The sequence below is a fragment of the Rhinolophus sinicus genome, chromosome 6, assembly GCF_057876585.1.
Source record: "Rhinolophus sinicus isolate RSI-liver-muscle chromosome 6, RSI-T2T, whole genome shotgun sequence".
NCBI lineage: Eukaryota > Metazoa > Chordata > Mammalia > Chiroptera > Rhinolophidae > Rhinolophus > Rhinolophus sinicus.
In genome coordinates, this window is record NC_142506.1 from 22,687,834 (window position 1) to 22,699,938 (window position 12,105).

The 12,105-nt window shown below is 34.6% G+C and overlaps 1 protein-coding gene across 1 annotated transcript in view; it reads right to left on the minus strand.

Moving 5' to 3' along the window:
- LOC109457602 (uncharacterized) overlaps positions 1–12,105 on the minus strand; it is a 182,385-nt gene that overhangs the window by 26,475 nt on the left and 143,805 nt on the right. The gene's annotated exons all lie outside the window — the stretch shown is intronic.

Genomic DNA, 12,105 nt, shown 5'->3' on the forward strand with positions numbered 1-12,105 from the left:
TATGTAAGTATCAGCTAACTCAGTGCTGGGTATGCAGAGCAACTTTGGTCATAGGGCTTCTCTTTTCTGACCATGTCTAGAAATCTGGACAGTCTTTCACAAGCATATAGTCAAATGAGAATTGCTGCTAAGCCACAAGAACACTGCAGTTCTACTTCTATGACATCATACCCAGGTCTTTGGAATTTGATTTCTCAATCTTACTAGACTCTTCAGTTAAAAATTTACAGTCTTGTTAATTCTCATAATTAGCTCATCATAACTGTTATGTGTGGATTCAGATTAATACGTAAAGAACAATGGAATTTTCTTTCCTTTTTAGCTGTTTCAGAGTTATTTTACTGTTCCCTCTGTGTACCATCTCAGTCATCCAATTAGATATTATACCACCTTCCTTAGAATTCTCTTATTCCAATTTTCAGAACTGTGCTAGGCTATTTTTGGTGAGAAGCTATCTGCACAGTTTCTTTCCTTATGCAGCACTTCCCCCTTGAATGAACTGAAAATTGTCATTCCAACCAAACGCAGGCATGTCTTGTTTTAACTTACAGCTCATCTATTCAGTCTGTCTATTTTCACTTGAAAATTTAAAATGCTGACTTGTTGTTCATAGAAACATGAAAAATAGAAAAGAGCAAATACTAAAGGGATATTTAAATAAGAAAGCAAACTCCTCCATCTCAGGCTTTTACTGACATTTTGCAAAAAGAAGTTGAATAAAGATAGTCACATTTTGCTTAAAGACTATGTTTCAAACCTAATGGCACCAACAGATATCATGTATAAACGGATAAGAGTTAGGAAAATTATATAAATAATAAGCAATTCTGTGAATAAAGGAATGTGGCAAAATGCTAACTATGAAAATATTAACCAAGAAATTAGATAATCAAGGGAATTGCCTAAATGTCTTTTATCTTTGGCTCAATCGGGTTAAGAATTAAAGTATCCATATTATGCTAATTTCACTAGGCAATTAAGACAAAGAATATCAGCAAAGTAGAATTAAGGCTTCTATCGGAAAAACACAAAGAAATTATAGCACACTGGAATTCAAGGCAAAAAAAAAGCATAAAATATTCTTTGTGGTCTGCTAGGACAAAGAGATAAAACAGCTTAACAAAGTAAAAACTGAGACAAATGTAGCTGTGTGGAATAAAATAACTGGTGGAAAACTTTTTTACAGATGCAGATAAAAAGAGAGAGATTAACAAATGGAAATAGACAGGATGAAACTGAAGCCATCCATTAAATGAAACTTTATCTATTGTCAAAGAAAAAAATGATATAGTAAAACCATACATTTAAGAATATAAACCACTTTACTTAAATTTTCTCATTTTAGCCTCATAAGAAATCTGGTAGGTAAATATTCCCATTTTATGTGTGAACAAACATGTTAAGTGGCTAGATGATTTTCCCAAGTCTTCTAGGGATTTATAGAGTCAGAATTCAAACCCAAGATTGTGTATATTATTTCATAATATACATAATACTTAATATTTTCATATTGAGTTTTTCAAACTCAATAATACTTGCTAAAGTAAGTGTTGAAAATATATCTCAAATTTATTTTTTTAACCTAGACTCAGCCATCCAATTTCATTCCTTCTGCTTTGGGAACTATATTGTAGGAGAAACTTATATTACCATGGTGATTGGCTGCAACACAAATTTATGATTTCCAACCTCAGCTGGTCCTCCATTGAAGCACAAAAATCATTTAATTCAGCAAATTAGTTCGCCCTCTGTTCAACTGGGACAATGGATGCCATCTATGCCTCTGATCTTTATTTTCCATACTTTACCCTTTAACTACCTTTATACAATCACCTTTCTCCTTCCTTACAAATCTGTTCTGTTTTCTTCCACTTTAAAAACATCTCTCCGCCACTTTGCCTCTACCTCAGTTACCACCTCATTTTTCTCCTTCCGTTTACTACCATTCTCATTGAAAAGTAAATGGCACTCCTGGCTCAGTGTCCTCACCTATTGGTCACATCTAACCCAGAGCATTGGTTCTAGCAAAACTTCCTCAAGTAAATGAATGAATGAGTGAACTTCTACTTTTAGGCTCCCTAAAAATGTTTCTAGGCCTATCTTTCAGAGACGTGGTGATTAGAAAACAACTTTGCTGATCAAAAATATTTCTTACATAAAAGAAGCATCATTTATTGCCTTACTACTAGGTTTTGCAAACTGTCTATATTCTCCATGCTTTACTTCCTTCTACTCTCTCTCCACCATCACCACCCTGCCCCACCTCAGACAGGAACTCCCATTCTATCCTGATCCCATTATTATACCGTCTGTAGCTGCATTAACAGACAGCCCCAAAGCTTAGTGTCTCATCTGGGCAGTTCTTTCATGGGCCGCTTTACATGGTTGAGTCAGACGACGATTGAAGTTAAAAGTCATCTTTTGGCTTTTTGAGTCACATACCGTGTTTCCCTGAAAATAAGACCTAACCGGAAAATAGCCCTAGGGTGATTTTTCAGGATGACATCACCTGAACATAAGCCCTAATGCATCTTTTGGAGCAAACCTTAAAATAAGATCTGGTCTTATTTTCGGGGAAACATGGTATCTAGTTAGGACTGCTAGAACAACTGGGGTCTTTTTGGCCTTTTATCTCTCCACACAGTCTCGCTAGGTAGCTAGCTTGGACCTCCTCACAAAATGGTAATCTCAGAGTGTCTGCATTTCCTACTTGACAGCTGCTCCTTCAGAGCAAGTAAGGGTTCAAAAGACTAAGGCAGAGTCGCAAGGCTTCTTCTGACCTAGCCTCGTAGGTTATACAGCATCACTTCTGCCATATTCTACTGGTTACAAGTGAATTAAAGGCCATTCCTAATTCAAAGGGAGGTTGAACTATAAGGGCATGAATACTGGGAGGAACAGTTCATAGGGAGACCATGCTACATGGTCTAGGAAATTATCTCTGGAGTCTGGCTACTACATATACTCAATTGTTTATGTATGTATCTTCTACATTTAACTATTAAAGTACAGGGATTGTGTTTTTGAGTGACTGTCAAACAGTAAATGATTGTTGAAGAAGTCAACATGTCAGTCATACACCAAAAATACAACTGACTAAATTTATATAAAACCATTTCTAGATGTTCAGACCATTTTGAAGATGGAAATTTACTACATATGTAGAGCAGCAATGCTAAGTAAGCCTGTAAAACAAACGATGCTGATTGACTACAGTTGAACAAACATTTATTGACACCAACCATGGGCCCAGCATTGTGTTTGCCACTGGACCCAAGTTGCCTTAAGAATGAATTAAATACAAATTAATTCCTTTATATGTATATTCCTTCTGCCAGATCAATAAACAATATTTATAACTGAAACATATCCACAACTTTAATTTTAAAAGCAAAAATTTATTACCAAGATTATAGTAAAATTCAAAGACTATTTTACTATATATATATAGTAAAATCCATATATATATATATATGGAGAGAGAGAGAGAGAGAGAGAGAGAGAGAGAGAGAGAGAGAGAGAGAGGGGAAGGAAGGAAGGAAGGAAGGAAGGAAGGAAGGAAGGAAGGAAGGAAGGAAGGAAGGAAGGAAGGCAAGGATAAAGAGAAGAGAGGGAGGGCAAACTAACATGCTTATTCATTCAGAAAACCTACTTCACAAATTTACAAAATAATTATTCAGTAGAGATGCTTCAAGAATCCTTGTGCAATGACAAATTTTTAATCCATTTATTTTAAAAAGATTATAGGACTTTCAAAGCTTTAAGATAACTAAAATGATAATGCAATATTAAGCAAAAAAGCTAACCTGAAGAACTTGATAAGTTGCATAATAAACTATTAAAAACCTAATGTGGTTTTAAAATTCGTATGAATATGACATCTGCATATTTCTAATCTGTATAATAAGCACAATCTTAAATTACATTTTATGTTTTATAAATGTGTTACATGAAATCATATTCTGAGAAAGGATTTCCACTTGCTTTGAAATATTATTATTATTTAAAAGCTGAAAAGCCTGAGTGTAATGTTATATAAGACACACCAGATGGTAACCATATCGTGCTATAATGAAATTTGCAAATGAAAACTGGAGAGAAAAAAAATTCCCAGTGGTTGGTATGATGAGATGATTATGTTGCTAAAGAGAAAAAAATTAAATCCAATCTGAATATTAAAGCTAGAATGCATCACTAAAATACTTCACAAAATAATAACCATCTACATTTAACCTTAAGGGATAAGTGTTTAAAATGGAATTTATTCAAAAATCTTACAAATATTCTAAAATTGAAATGTCACTGAAAGGATAACAAAATGTCACAAAATATTTATTTTCTTTGCTCATTCCCATCTCCAAAAAATGTAAAATATTTAAAATTACATTTGCCAATTTTTTATCACCAAAGTATTTCTGCATTGCATTTATTCTCTGCCATGTCTATCTTTGTGTGTGTGTCTGTGTGTGCTTATCTCTTTTATTTCTAGATGCTCCATCTCTCACTCTACCCTCCCAACTCTCCAACAACTCCTTCCTAACACAAGTTTTAAAAGTTTAATAGGTTAATTGATTCTCCCAGAGCTGCATCAACGCATTTTAGCATTATACATTAAAATAAATTAATAGACGGATATCTCAAAGATCTATTGTATTCAATCTAATTTAAATGGGTAGCTTTGACAGCTTGTCACATAATTCAAGTTAATAAAATGATAATTAAGTTTGGGATACAAAATTAAGACTTAGAATTTTTATTTTATAAAATCACATATGGTCCTTTTGTGTAAAATTTTATTCAGACATCTTAAATATATGTGTTATCACCAGACACACATCCAACAGGTTCATTAACCCTGATCTTAATTAAGATTTCCTGATGGCGATTTGCATATTTTCTCCATATGTATGATTAGTCTGTTGATTATTGACTTTAACTACTTTCCCTCTCTTTTATATCATCCATATGTCATCAACTATTCCTAACAGTACTCGTAATAATAATTTTCAGTAGACATTGCAATAAATGCATATACTAAAATTACTGTTTATGTACATATGTCCCTTTGTAATGTCATCTACAAATTTGCTAGACATTTTTCTCCCATATTTAGTAGAGTAGCAATTAGCCTTATAAGAAAATTTAACATTTTCAAAAATATCCATTAACTGGATGGTGGGATATATGCATTTATTAATATTATGGCTTTCATTTTATGTTAAACAAAAAGTGCTTAAAACTATGGATCCTCACCCAGTGATGAGTTCTGCTCTGCCGTATTTACAATATCGGAATTTTCAGTGCTTTCACAAGGCTTGTGGTTGATTAGAAGGAAATCTAATATTTTCTCAGAGTCATTCTAATTTTTCTCTTCATGTTCTGTGGGGGATGGAGATGGAAAGAGATAATTCTTATCTATAATTAGAGCTGTGAGAGCTATCTCTATAGCTCTAGTGCCAACTGTTTTTACCGTCCTTCTGCCCTGTTGACCCAGTTGATCTGTGGCCCAAGCCCCTGAGGATTTTCTCTGGACAGCTGACCTGTCTCTGGACACTGCTCTTCTCCCTCTCTGAGCCATAAGGAGGTTTGTCCTCATCTCATTGTCAGCTCTTTTAAAGAGGTCTCCCAGAAAAGGCTTTAGGAGACCTAGTAACACAATTCTTTCCTTTAACAAGGATCACAGATTTGAGGTGTTGGGCCAGGTAAGCCCTGTAAAGATATTTAGTGTGGCCAGTGCTCAAACAAAAGAATAAAATAAACAATGAAGGCCCTTAATTATGGCATGTACCTTTCATTTTGCCAACCTGCCTTACTACTTTACATTGTCTTATAGCTCACTTTCTTCCTCTTTGAGCTTTGCGATATCCCTCTAGCAGCTCTGATTGGTGGTACCTGGCAGACAGCCAGCAGCAAAGCAAAAATGTGGTTTGTAGAGTCATCAGTGCTACTCTCAAATACCCGTCTCATTTTTTTAAAGTTGAAATGTGCAACACCAATATCCTCACCCAATCATCTAAAACTATAAAGCTTAAATTCAACTTAACATAAAAACTTTTAAACATTCTGATCTTAGCCCTTTGTGGTTCCCGGAGTCAGTTTCATTTTTATGTGCAACATTTCAGTGAAAATATAAACGAGTTAGTAAACATTGGTTCTTTCTGAGCGGGGTATATAATTTCTTTTTTGTTTTGTCATATTAGAAATCTTTTGCTAGTCAGAGTCTTAGGCTGTAATTTAGTTAAATGAATTCAAAACCCAATGCTGCCCTTAGAGGCTAGGGAAATGAAACAACACGCACAAAAATGATGGCTACACATAGTTATGAGGAAACTTGGCACCATTAAAGAACTATTCAGAAGTCTAAGATTGAAAGTGATAATGATACAACACTATCAACTTGGGCAGAAAATATAGGCAATAAGTTTATTGTGACAGAACATGGCTTATCTTAGGGTATTCTGAGTTCCTCATTAAAAGAAACAGCTCTATCTTTCAGCGGTTCCCAGTGAAAACATGAAAATCACATTGATGAAAGAATTAGTGATGATCCTCTGTTGTTAAAACCTAAAAATATTGGGGGTGACCAGTTAGCTCAGTTGGTTAGAGCATGGTGCTCTTAACCACAAGGTTGCCAGTTCGATTCCCCACATGGGCCATTGTTGAGCTGCGCCCTCCACAACTAGATTGAAACAACCACTTGACTTGGAGCTTTTGGGTCCTGGAAAAACACACTTAAAAAACAACAACAACAACAAAAAACACCTAAAAACATTGAAATGAAAGAAGTTGCTGCTTGCAACAACTATAAATGTAGCATACATATAACCATAAACAACAATTTGTCAAGAGTAAAAATTCTACCAGATAGCCATTTATTTCATATAATTATATTAATATAAACACTACTAAATAACTTGTTATTTATACAAACAACATCCAAAACTGGTGTAGTTAGACCTACTCAGTACAGCAAATGCAGAGTGTTAATGAATTAAATAATCATCATTAAATAAATAGAAATTGTTATAGGAACACAAAGAAAGGGTAAAGTGCACTAGTATTTATTTAGCACCTACTGCTAAGTATTTGGTGTCCTATATTAGGTTGGTGCAAACGTAATTGCGGTTTTTGCAGTTATTTCTAACCTTTTGAACCGCAATTACATTTGCACCAACCTAATATATTCTCTTGTTTAATTTTCACAGCACTTTAATATATTTTGTTTTATTATTCAAAAATCAGTTTTATAGTTTTTTATAGAAAATTATGTTAAATTACCTGAGTGTTTACCAAATTCCCTCCTTACCACTTTATTTTCTAGGTTTAGTTCCCTTATTCATAAAGCAGCTATTTCTTCAGTCTTGGATAAAAACTCTATTTTACCATCACTCTTGAATTTTTGTTTAGCTAGTAAAGAACTCTAATTTGATAGCTGTTTTCTCTCAACTTTTCGAAAATAATACTTTATTATTATCTGATCTCTTTTTTAAAGTTTGATGATAGTATAATGGTTATTCTTTGTAAATTAATTATCTTAATTTTTGAAAGATTTTAAGGTTTTTCTGTGTCCTTTTGATGTTTTGCAGTGAGTTAATGATACATCTACGTGAGGACTTAATGTTAATCAGAATTGAGATGTGGGTCTTTTCAAAACTGGCGTGTTAACCCCCATCCTCCCAAAAAGGTTTAAGCTGTACTAAAGAATGAAAGATATTTATCTGAGGAAAAGAGGTGTTGCAATCCAGAAGGTACACATTCAGGCATAAACCTGAATTGTGCTTTGAAAGGAACAAAGAAAGGCGGGGTTTATAAAGGCAAAAGCACAAAAGCTGTTTTCATTTAGGTCCTCTGAGTAAATGAAGATGTTGGCTAGGTCCGCTGAGATTGGGCAGGCCCACATGTAAATGGAGGACGCTGGTTGTTGAAATGGACTCCGCATTCCTTTCAAAGTGACGAATACCGATGGTCTGGTCACCATGATGAGCAGGAAGTAACGTCCATACATGTTCCTATAACTAGAAATCATTGGTCCAGGATGTTTACACTTTAGCCTTGAGCTGAGTTTAGCTACAGGGCAGCAACTTAATAGTCCCAAGAGCTGAGACAAGAGATTAGCATAGGCCTCACTTCCTCAATGGCCTCCCAGCTCCATTTTAAGTGACTCTCTTAGCAATGTCATTATTCCATTTTGTTTTCTCCATATTAGGTGGTTCACATCATTTATTAATTCCGAGAAACTGTCAGCCAGTACACCAAATAGTCAGCCAATACATTTGAGTATTGCCTTCTTGATTCTCTCAATTCTCCTTTTCTAGAATTCCTACCTTGAAACTTCGGGTTCCTTTCTTCAAATATTTTTTGTCTAATTAACTCTTTAGCTCATGCATTTTGATAAGTTCATAAGATGTAACTTTCCATTCACTAGTTCTCTCTTCTAGTTCTAATATTTGATTTAACCCATCCATTAAAGTGTTTACTTCAATGCTTTATATTTTACTTCTACAAGTTTTAATTTGTTCCTTTTCTTATAGTCTTTTTAATTTCATTCTGTTTTGCTTTGTTTTGTTTTAGATACTGTATTCTTCCCTTATGAGTTATATTCCTTTTATATATTTAATTATTTTACACATATAGACGTACCTCCACAGAAACCTCCCTGGCCAACATTTTCTTGGTAATATCTATTACGGTTTGAAAACCTAAATTAAAAATTTATGGAATATACATATGTCTCAATGCAATGTTTTCTGGCTAAAGTCTATATAGGAAATTTTTATATTTTCTAAAACTGAATACATTTTTTAACAAAATGACATTTGGAGAAACGTCTCATGCTATGGTCCAAATATAACTAGAAACATGTTAAAAATCAAAGTTAGATATTTTGAAAAATCATGATGAGTGTCAATGTCTTGGATATTGCTGGCACTAGGACAAGTCTAATATTTACCAACATAAAAAATGGGCATGTGAGCTGAACTCTAGTTTATAAGAGATGTTATCCTACAGCATTGATCCTGTCACCTTTCATGAAGACTTTTCAAAGCCTTCTTGTTCAGGAGTCACCATAACAACACCAAAATGATATTCATAACTAATCCTCTTAACCTGATATTTTGCCTGAAATGACTCTTTTATCACCCACTTTTTCTGCATTGTCAACTTCTGCAACAGTAATGACTTCAATGGTCTTCTCCTTCTCCTTCCAGTCAAGTTCACTCTTGAAGTTGAGTTATATCATTGTATCGTTTTGCAATGTTTGTATGTGGAGAGAGAGAGAGAGAGAGAGAAAGAAAGCGAGCTTTTTTTTTTTTTTCTTAATAAGAATCCTGTGTGGCCTTTACTTCTAGAATGTTCCTCTAGAGAGGTCTCTGTTTGCTACTGCTTTGGAACCCAGAGAAGACCAAACTAGAATCAGTTTTATGTTAATGTTTCAGGTTAGAGATTTCCTCACCACCTGTATATATTACAAATTCTGATGTAGTCCCTTGCTCAGTGCTGACTTGGAGTTTTTCTTTTTTACAGAAAACTTTCATTTCTTCCCCCATACACAGTATCAGGATAAATAAGTTTTATGCTCTCCAAGGTGGTGGATGGAAGTTTTTGAGGTCCTCTTCTCCAGAGATGGCTCAGCTTTTTCAGACATACTCATATTTATTAAGGGTGCCAATTCTGTCTTTCCTGATGAGTCTGAGGTTTTATTTTATGCCTGTAGGGATGAAAAATAATTTTTCTCTAACCTTCTAGGTTCTTGGCTGAGATCCCCTGTGACAAAGACAGATTAACAGGAAAAAAGCAAACCGAAGTTTAATAACATACATACCTCCTATATACATGGGAGATTTCCAGGAAAGCTGAGTAACTTCCCAAAATGGCCCAAGCCACCGCCTTAAACACCATCTCCAACAAAAGACAAAAGAAGATTTTGGATGGTGGGGTAGCCAGTTACAGGAGGCTATGGAGGGGGAAGAATCACAGAAAACAAGGGTAAGGTTGTTATGCAGATTTGAGTCACTGATTTCTCCATTGATAAATTTCTAGAGATTTAGGCATCCACCTCTTTGTGGTACAGAGAGGGAGACATTGCTACAAATGGAGATTTCCCTTATAAACGTAAATGTCACTTATAAAAGGGTAACTTCTACTGGGTTTTCACTGCTTCTCCTATGTCTGCAGTTTCTCAACCAGCCAAAATAAACCTTATGTCAAAGAGGTATATTTTGGGGTGGCCAATTCTGCTCCCCTTCATGCCCTTTTGTGAAAACGGAACTATCAAGACTTTTGGCACAAAGAGACTTTTCTGGAGCCTGTAGCTGCCCAAGACTGCCACAGTGCCATCTACTAATCCTACCACACTAGATTTCAACTACCCATTCTTTTCTGACAAGCTATTCTCACTATTTTGTTTATTTAGGAAAATATGTGATTTTTATTTAACATGCATTATTTTTGTTAATATAATGAGTACATTATTTTTATTTTAAATGAATTAATAACTTTTTAAATTTCTCAGTTTCAATTTTTAACAAGGTAAATTCATTAAATATAATCCACATAAATAAAAGGTCATTGGGATCCTCAATAATTTTTTTTTCTTCTTTACACTGTATGTTATGGTTAAGTGTACAGTGTCCTATTTGGTGTAGGGGTTGCTATTTCCTGTTTTCGTCTGTTCGTAATGCTACTTATAGTTTTGTATTCTTTTCCTTTTTTGTTTCAGGCCAAATAGCCTCCTTCAGTATTTCTTGCAGTGCAGGTCATGTGTTAGAAAATTCCGTCAGCTTCTGCCTGGAAATGTCTTTATTCTTCCTTCGTATCTAAAGGATATCTTTGCTGGATATATCATTCTTGGCTCGTAATTTCTCTCTTTCAATAGTTTGAATATTTGAACCACTCCCTCCTGGCTTGTAGAGTTTCTGCTGAAAAGTCTGATTATAATCTATGGGCTTTCCTTTCTAGGTTACCATCTTCTTTTCCCTGGCTTCCTTGAGGAATTTTTCTTTGTCCTTAATTTTTGACAGCTTCAATACAATGCGTCTTGGAGAAGGCCTATTGAGATTGAGGTAATTAGGTGTTCTATTTACTTCGTGGATTCGAGGATCTAGTTCTTTGTACAAGTTTGGGAAGTTCTCACCAATTATTTGTTTTAAAACTTTTTATTTATTTTAAGTGTGTTTTTCCAGGACCCATCAGCTCCAAGTTAAGTAGTCGTTTCAATCTAGTTGTGGAGGGTGCAGCTCACAGTGGCACATGTGGAGATCAAACCGGCAATCTTGTTGTTAAGAGCACTGTGCTCTCACCAAGTGAGCTAACTGGCCACCCCAATAATTTTTAAAATGGTAAGAAATTCCTGAGACCAGTATACTTAAAATTCCTGTTCTAGGAAAAATGTTGAATTTTGGAAAGAAAGAAAATTTAATTTATCATTAAACTTTTCAACAGCAAATTTTTAGGCTAAAAAAGAATATACAAACATATTTAAGGTATTAAAGAAATGAAAATATAAGCCAAGATTTTTTTTAATTAAAGTTTATTCGGGTGACAATTGTTAGCAAAGTTACATAGATTTCAGGTGTACAATTCTGTATTACATCATCTATAAATCCCATTGTGTGTTCACCACCCAGAGTCAGTTTTCCTTCCATCACCATATATTTGATCCCCTTTACTCTCATTTTTCACCCCCTCCCTCCTTACCCTCTGGTAACCACTAAACTATTGCTGTGTCTATAAGTTTTTGTTTCTCATTTGTTGTCTTGTTCTTTTGTTGTTTTTGGTTTATAAAAAACATGTCAGTGAAATCATATGGTTCTGTGTTTTCTCTGTCTGACTCATTTTGCTTAGCATTAGAATCTCAAGATCCATTCATGTTGTCACAAATGGTCCTATTTCATCTTTTCTTTCCGCCAAATAGTATCCCATTGTGTATATATACCACAACTTCTTTATCCATTCATCTAATGAAGGAAATTTTGGTTGTTTCCACATCTTGGCCACCGTACATAAAAGCCAAGATTTTATATCTGGTCAAACTAACCTTCAAATATAAAGGCTGCAAACAGAGTGTTAGCAAGTAAAACAACTTGGGAAATAGTGTTCCCATGA